The sequence below is a fragment of the Cervus canadensis genome, chromosome 31, assembly GCF_019320065.1.
Source record: "Cervus canadensis isolate Bull #8, Minnesota chromosome 31, ASM1932006v1, whole genome shotgun sequence".
NCBI lineage: Eukaryota > Metazoa > Chordata > Mammalia > Artiodactyla > Cervidae > Cervus > Cervus canadensis.
This window is the reverse complement of record NC_057416.1, coordinates 29,788,346-29,796,749: the sequence shown is the minus strand read 5'-3', so window position 1 is coordinate 29,796,749 and position 8,404 is coordinate 29,788,346.

Here is an 8,404-nt window from a genome sequence, read left to right as displayed (position 1 = left end):
ACCTATGGCTGATTCATGTTGAGGTTTGACAGAAAACAGCACAATTCTGTAAAGCAATTATCCTTCAAAAAAAATAAATAATTAAAAAAAACCCCACAAAATTCTAAAATTTGGGGGAGAAATATGATAGAATCTTCAGGAGCTATCATTAAGCAAATAATTCTTAGATTTGACCCAAAAAGCATGGTCTGTAAAAAGAAAAATTGATAATTGGGCTTCATCAAAAGTTGAAACTTTTCCACTGTAAAACAGCCTATTAAGAGGATAAAAATACAAGCTATATTCTAGGACAACATACTTGCATACCAAATATACAGCAATGGGTGGTATCTAGAATATGTAAAGATCTCCTAAATAACAACAGCAAAAAGCAAACAATCTTATTAGAACATGGGCAAAAGACATGAGCAGGCATTTCAGCAAAGAGGCAAATAAGCATAAGAAAAGTTGCTAAACATTATTAGCCATGAGCAAAATCCAATTTAAAACCATAATAAGATATTACTACACACTTATTAGAATGGGTAAAATAAAAATACTGAAAATACTAAATGCTGGTGAGTATGAAAAAAAAAACTGGATCACTGTGCAGAATATAAAATGATACAGTTGCTTTAGAAAACAGCTTGGCAATTTCTTAAAAAACCTAAACATGCAACTAAAATAACAACACAGCAGCTGCATTAGTGGGCATTCATCATCCTAGAGAAATGAAAACCTACGTTCACATGAAAACCTATATGGAAGTGTTTATGACAGCTTTATTCTTAATACCCCCCAAATGAAGTAATCCAAATATTCTTCAACAAGTGAATAAACTGTAATACATCCATACCATGAAATACTACTCAACAATAAAAAGGAACAAACTATTGACACACACGACCACCTGGATCAGACTCCAGAGAATTATGCGGAATGAAAAGCCAGTCCCAAAAGTTTACATTCCATTTACAAAACGTTCTTGAAATGATAAAGTTATGAAAATGGCCAACATAACAGCGCCTGCTGCAGGTTAAGAAGAGGGTGACGAAGGAGGAAAGCCTGTGTGGCTACGGAAGAACAAAACGAAGGATCCCTGTGTTGGGAATGTTCTGTATCTTGAGAGCATGAATGTCAACATTCTGGTGGTGATATTGTACTATGACTTTGTGGGGTTTTAAATTATTTTATTTTATTCATTGTTCTTGGCCTCAAGGCATGTGGGATCTTAGTTCCCTGACTAGGGATCAAACCCACACCTCTTGCGTTGACAGCTTGGAGTCCTAACCACTGGATCACCAGGGAAGTCTGATTTTGGAAGCTGTTCACACTGGAAGAAACTAGGTAAAGGGTCTATAGAGATTATTTGTATTATTTTTTCAATTGCCTGTGAATCTACAATTATCTCAAAATAAAAAGTTAACTTAAAAAAGAAAAGAATTCCCAAGTAATACCATGTGCTTCCTGATAAGATGTGCTATGAAGGCTACAACTTCATATCTGTGATATTTTTGTCCCCAAAATGTCTAAACCAAATTTAATCATAAGGAAATCTCAAGGAAAACCAAATTGAGAGATATTTCACAAATAATCAGACATTACTTTTCAAAAACATCAGAGTAGTCTTGCCTGGAGAATCCCATGGACATAGGAGGCTGGTAGGCTATGACCCATGAGGTTGCAAAGAGTCAGAAACGACTGAAGCAATTTAGCACGCATGCATTAAAGGTAAAAAACAAAACAAAACTGAGGATTATTCCAGATTAAGGTGCGCTAAGGACAACGGCATTCAATGTGGTATTCTAGATTAGATCCTGGACTGGAAACAAAGGATATTAATGGAAAATTGGTGATGTTTGCAGGTTTATAGATTAGCTCAGACTATTATTTCCATTTTAATTTCCTGATTTGGGTAATTGAACTGTGATTTGGGAGAATCTGAGTGAAGGTGATACAAACATTTGTATACAATTTCTTCAAATTTTTGTAAAGTCTGAAGTTATTCAAGAATGTAAAAGTATAAAGAATTTTAAACATATTTAACTTATAAATTAATGTTGGATAAATGTATGAGAAAAAGACTGGTTCTTTTTTATTGCTTAGTGAAATCAAATGCCTAAAATCTGAAACATTCCCCTCCAAATGGCAGCCAAACCTCTGTCTCCAGCCCAGACAGGGAGTCACCCTGGAGCGTCCAACTGCTGAGTTGCAACTAGGGAATGGAAGGTTGTTTTTGTGCATGATATAAAGTCATATGCTTCAAGAGAACTGAGTTATGCAGGCTCAGAAGAAGGTAAGATTTTAAGGCTGAGAATAATTCTAATGTGTATCCTCTCAAACCCATTTGAGTTCTTTTCTTTCAAAGGAAAACTTCCAGCTCTGAGTGGGTTGTTGCTGTGACATGAGCAGGCAGTGGCTGGTTCATACATCTTGGCCTGACAGCAGGAGAATCGTAGCCCCTCAACCTGTCATCTCCACCTTCTGGTTTCATTTATTTTTCCACCTCTTCCTCTCTGTTCTGGGCTAAGAGCAGCTACAGCAATGCAGTCTCTAGCAGCAGTCAAAGCGGCATAAATATTAGTGATAATTGTACGGTACAGTAATTGCAAATAGCGGTGATTAATTCTTACAATAATAGCTGTCCTAAGAACAATTGATTTCCCTTCCAGTCATGGCCAAGTTTCCCACGAGAAAGCTTTAAAATGGTTTTATTATTAGTTTAAGCTTTGGGGAGAGAAGGGAAGTAGAGAAGAATGGTGATTACTTTGGTTTTGTTGGCACTGATTCTTGGTTAGTGGGCAGAGGAAAGACATCCATGGTGTTTCAGGAAGCACTGTCTTGCCTCCCTTACCAGAAAATCAACCCCACTCTGAACGTGGAGGGGGCCACTGCAACTCACTGGATGTGGATCACACAGTCACAGCCAAGAATTTGCTTAAAACTATGATGACACAGCACAGGAAATGCAAAGACAAATTCTTACTCAGGTAATAACTCTCTCTTGCCTAAGTCTTATCCAACACTATGTGATTTATTTTTGAAATCTTCCTGATATAGCTATCTCAGCATTATTATCTTCATTTAATGTATGCTAACAGAAATATGAAGCAGTAAATTGCTTCTTTCAGACCACTGAAGAAGTCAGTGATGGACTCAGAATTTAAGATGAAACAGCCACGGCTCCCATTTTTATGATCAAATCAGGAAATTAAACCAAAATTTCAGGGCTAGTTTCCCTCAGAGATTACCCCCTCATCACTCTTCTTTTTGGTTAAGCCCACATGTAAATGAACACCAGACAAAATTTATCATTATATGCTTACTGTTCAACTAAAACCAATCATTTTACAGTATATCAATATTCAAATTTCTCTTAGTGATTAAAATTTATTTTATTTCAGTTACTCTCCAAACTAGGGGAAAACTATTTCTAAATCTACTAATTAGGATCTGATTTCCTTTCATATGAGTACATTATTTGATTTCAGGGTGGTATATACTCGCATGCATAAAATAAGCAGTAGCAATAAAGCTTTGAATGTTCAGCATCTAGTTGACATTTCAGGTCCTTACATCCACTTTCACATATTTGTCCTTCAGAATAGGCATGTACTCAGAAATTAATTAGCAGTTTTCTTGTCTTTTCCAGATTTTACTATAACTCCAAACTTCATAAATTCAAGTGCTCCCCTCAGCTCATTCTGGTGTCCTTAGCACCAAGTAGAGTGCCTAATATAGTACCAACTGTAGGTGATCAATAAATATTTGTTGCATGAATAGATAGATGAATTACATCCTTATTATCTCCATTTATTTCATAGCTCCTGATACTAACTGTTTGAGAGCTATAGTAATCTTTTCTGACTACATTCCCTCAGCAGGCAGGGATTTAAAATGTATCAGTCAGCTACTGCTGCATAACAAATTACCCCCCCAAACCTTCCACTTAAAAAAAATGAATAGGGCTTTCCTTGAGTCTCAGTGGTTAAGAATCTGCCTGCCAATGCAAGAGACATGGGTTTGATCCCTGATCTGGGAAGATCGTGAATTCTGTGGGGCAACTGGACCCCTGCAGCACAAATACTGAGTCTGCTCTACAGCCTAGGGACCGCAACTCCCGAAGCCCAGGCACCCTACAGTCCATTCCGCACAACAAGAGAAGCCACCGGAACGAGCAGCCTGTGCAGCACAACGAGAGAGGAGCCCCTGCTCACAGCAGCCAGAGGAAAGCCCAGACAGTAACAAAGACCCAGCACAGTCCAGGATAAGTAAATACACAATTCCTGAAGGCTAGGAATCCGGGCTGCCACGCCTCAGGGTTTCTCAATGAATTTCAGTTACGCTGTTGACCAAGATTATAAGCTCAACTGGAATCGGATAACCTACTCTCAAGCTCACTTTCAAGCTCACTTCAACCTACTCTCAACCTGCCTGCGGTTGAGAGTTCAGCTTCTTGCCAGGCAGGCTTGTTCCAGTGTTGTTTACGGGCCTGTTCCCCCGAAGTAAGTTATCTGAAAAAGAGAGGGAGACCATGTAAGTAACAGAACACACAGAATTGAAACTGTAATTTTTTAGTATCTAATCTTAGAATGACAAACCATCATTTTACTGGCTGCAAAACCCAATCCTGGTACAAGAAGGGTGTAAACATCAGGGAGCAGGGATGAGTGAGACCCAGCTTGGAGTTTGGCTACCATAAAGGCTTTGCAAGATTTTATGTATCACCTTCTCGATCAAGCATATATATCATGTAGCAATTAATAAATTAGTTTAGATGAGGAAAATTCTCTAAGTGAAAGAGGACAGAGTCATCTTGGACATGAGAACCTCTGTAGTGGGAATTATGTTAAGCTCATCTCACAAGATTCTAAGGCTCATCCTACTTATAAAAGCACTGGAAGAGAAGTGAGAGGTGGGAGGCCAGGGAAAAAAAAAAGAAGATGACCAAACGAGAGAGGCGACAAATGTCTATTCGCTTGTTGCTTGCATAAGTAATAATGGGAACTCTTCAATTTCCCAAATTTTAACCTCTTATGAGCAGGGAAATCCTGCATTTCTGACCAAAAGTTGAAAAGGGTAGCTTAATAGTATGAACCAGAGTATAGAAATGGTTGATAAATTAGTAGGATGACTGTATAATTTATTGTCTGAACCAAGACACTATTTAGAGCAAAAAGAAGGGCTATTAATAATGATGCCACAGCAACCAGCATAAATTGAGACTGTCCAGGACAATCTTGGACACATGCTCACCCTATAAATTAAAGCCATTTATTTTGGGCTATTTTTACTGTGAGGAGCCTGGAATAGTGAGTTTGGTAAACAGTCCCTTGAAACTTACCTTTTATGCTTTCCAGAATACCTAACCCAGAAAAAAGAATTAAGAAGGAAGCAGGCAGCACTGTGTACTATTGCTTGACAAAGGACAACTTCTTGGGGAAGGGCTGATTTGTAAGGATGTTGTCTAAGAATTCACGTCCCTCCCAAGGAAATCACCAGTCATGAGGGATTCGAACAAATCTTTTACTGCAGTTTTCCTCATATCAGCTGCAGAAAGAGAGTTGTTCAATTTTGCAAAATTTCCTTTCATATGCATCTAATTAAAGTATCTGTTGAGTCCATCATGTTGTATTCAAGTTAATTGAATAGGAAAAAAATTTTAATGGTCCCCTATTAGATTTTCCTGGTTAATGTCACCACCATCTATTGATTTTTTTTTAATTAGAGATTTTTGTTAATGGATTTGCACAAATTAAAATCTGTCTAATAAGTGGTGCTCCTCTGGCAGTTCTCAGGACACTTGCTGAGATTTGGGGGAGTCTGCATTTTCAATGACAGATTCTATAGAATTCTAAGATGAGATTAGAATTCCTGCTGATAAACTTCATTATGCCATGGATTTTTGTTTCCTCCTCTGAAAAATAAGATTTCTAGAGAGGATTTTCAGGGAGACAAGTGTATAAATAGGAACACTCATTTGCACCCAAATATAGATTATCATGCCTAAGTTTTTCCTGGTGGTTCAGCAGTAAAGAATCTGCCTGCAACGTGGAAGACTCAGGTTCAATCTCTGGTATAGAAAGAGCCTCTGGAGAAGGAAATGGCAACCCACTCCAGTATTTTTGCCTGGGAAATCCCATGGACTGAGGAGCCTCGTGGGCTAGAGTCCATGGGGTCACAGAGTTGGACACGACTTAGCGACTAAACCACCAACCCACCCCTACCCCCACCACCAGTGTTCTATGGCCCAGTGCAATTGCTGAAATTCTAGGTAGTGTTGTGCCCCTGATTTTTAGGCTCTGCCTTAATGGTAAGACAGTCACTCAGTCTAGCATAAATTTTTCATATGGCTATAAATAGAAGAAATAACTGTATCCAAGGTGATTACATTATAATTCACTCTCCGATTGCCTTTTCCAAGAAGTCAGAACAGTTGTCCAAGGGCGTTGGATTAATCTTAGAAAAGCTACTTTTTCATTTTTTTTTTTAATTTTTAAAGAGAAATGTTCAGTCCTAGACTTGATGCAACAAGGTCCTGTTCCTGATGGTCTGAGAGAGCTTAAAGTCAAAAAGGGGGCTGCGAAATATTCTTACTGTAACTTGTTTCTTCCTAGAACATCACTTAAAATTCATTCTGAACTTGAGCCTGCCGTAGGACAAAGAGAAGCCTGAGGGAAGCTTAAGGGCAAAAGAGAAACTCTTCAGGGTCAGTGTCTGGTCCTGGAGAAGGGGAAAGATAAGGCAAGAGAGCAGGGGAAAAGGAAACCCTCACCTTCACAGACTGCTGGGTAGTGGAGCTGCTCCTCCTATTATTCCTTTTAAAAGTGGAAGAAAAGTCCTCCAAAGTTCCTCATCTTCACAGGATCAGATGACAGGAGAATCATCACAGGTAACAGTTAACCCACCACCCCGGTAGCCTCTTGGTTGTCACACAGTCAAGTCTTTACAGACTCAACTCTATCTTACTGCCAGACAATGAGCAGTGGTCAATCTAGTCCCTTTCATCCCTTTGAATTGTTTCCAAGGAATAAAATCAGGAATTCACCAAAGACAATAACAAAGCCCACCTGGCTCCACATCGCCCATAAGAATAAAAATCCTTCCATTTACATCTTTCAAGCTCTGCACGTTCCATCTCTTCACCCAAATCCCATCCATCCTTCCATTACCTAGAGTTCCATAAAAACTCCCCTGAAGACTGCCACTAAAGTTCAGCTCATCGCTCCTTTATCTGAATACTGTAGTCCATACAACATGCAGAGTAAAATTTAGTGCTTAATTATACATCACTTTGCATTATCCTTTAACTGTTTCATGTAAGGAAAAGAGAGATAATATATTTTTGCAGTTATCTCTCACATTTGATAATACTGACCTCCCCACCAATTTCCCATTCTCCTGACACACTCGCTGTCCTTCTTGCTTTCCAGACAACATCGATTAGAATTGTTCCAAGAGAAATTCACATAATACTCAATATTTTTATATGGCTTACTGCATATAAGCTTAAGCAAATATATAATCTGCACAGCAACCCTGTGAGGTAGTAATATCACTTTGTTTCCTTTCCCTGATGGAAAAGGAGACATTACATAACTTACCCAAGGGCACAAGTGTAGGGAAGTGATAGAGCAAAGATCCAAATTCAGGGGTGTTGCTTCAGATTATGTACTCTTAACCCCTTCATCATACAATGAGAAAGATTTTATCAACTGCTGATATCCAGATTGGATTCTGCAGCAAGTTAAAGTTCTAACCTTCAGGCTAATAGGTGACCTCCCATTGAGTAAACCATGAACCAAACCCAAAGGATCCAACCACAAGATGATTTCATAGTACAGCGGGGAAAAGCCCTTTGGCCAACAATGGTGGGAACATGGTTTATTTCTCTAAGTAGAAGGATCTTAGATAAAGTAGGGATTCTGAGTCTCTCCCTTTCAACTAGAGGAGTGATGAGGGAAAACAAACAAAGATGCTAATGACCTTGTTCCTATATCAATTCAACCAGGAGCAAGAGAACCTTAAGCAACATCCATAAAGAATGGGGAAAACAAGGCTGACTCATGTCCATGGCTATATCTTAGCGTTTTCCATGGACTTAGGAAAGTAAAAGTCTTTATTTCAGAGCCACGACCGGTATAATGTGGGAACAGTGGTATGGGGGTAGTAGAAGTTGGGTAATAGCTGATATTGAAACCACCTTGGGGGCTCCCTATGGATTCATCATGGTGAACAAGCGACAATGAAGCCCTGTATGTTCTGAGGGGCGATGGAGAGGGTGAGGGCAGTGGTGGATCGCAAAAGACTTGGTTTGGGAAAAGGGACAGCATTGTGCAGAGACCAGTGGTGATGTGTCCAGCTAACTGTGGAGACCTGATGAAACCATTCACCCCTCACTGGGACTAGACCAGAAAGCAGAACC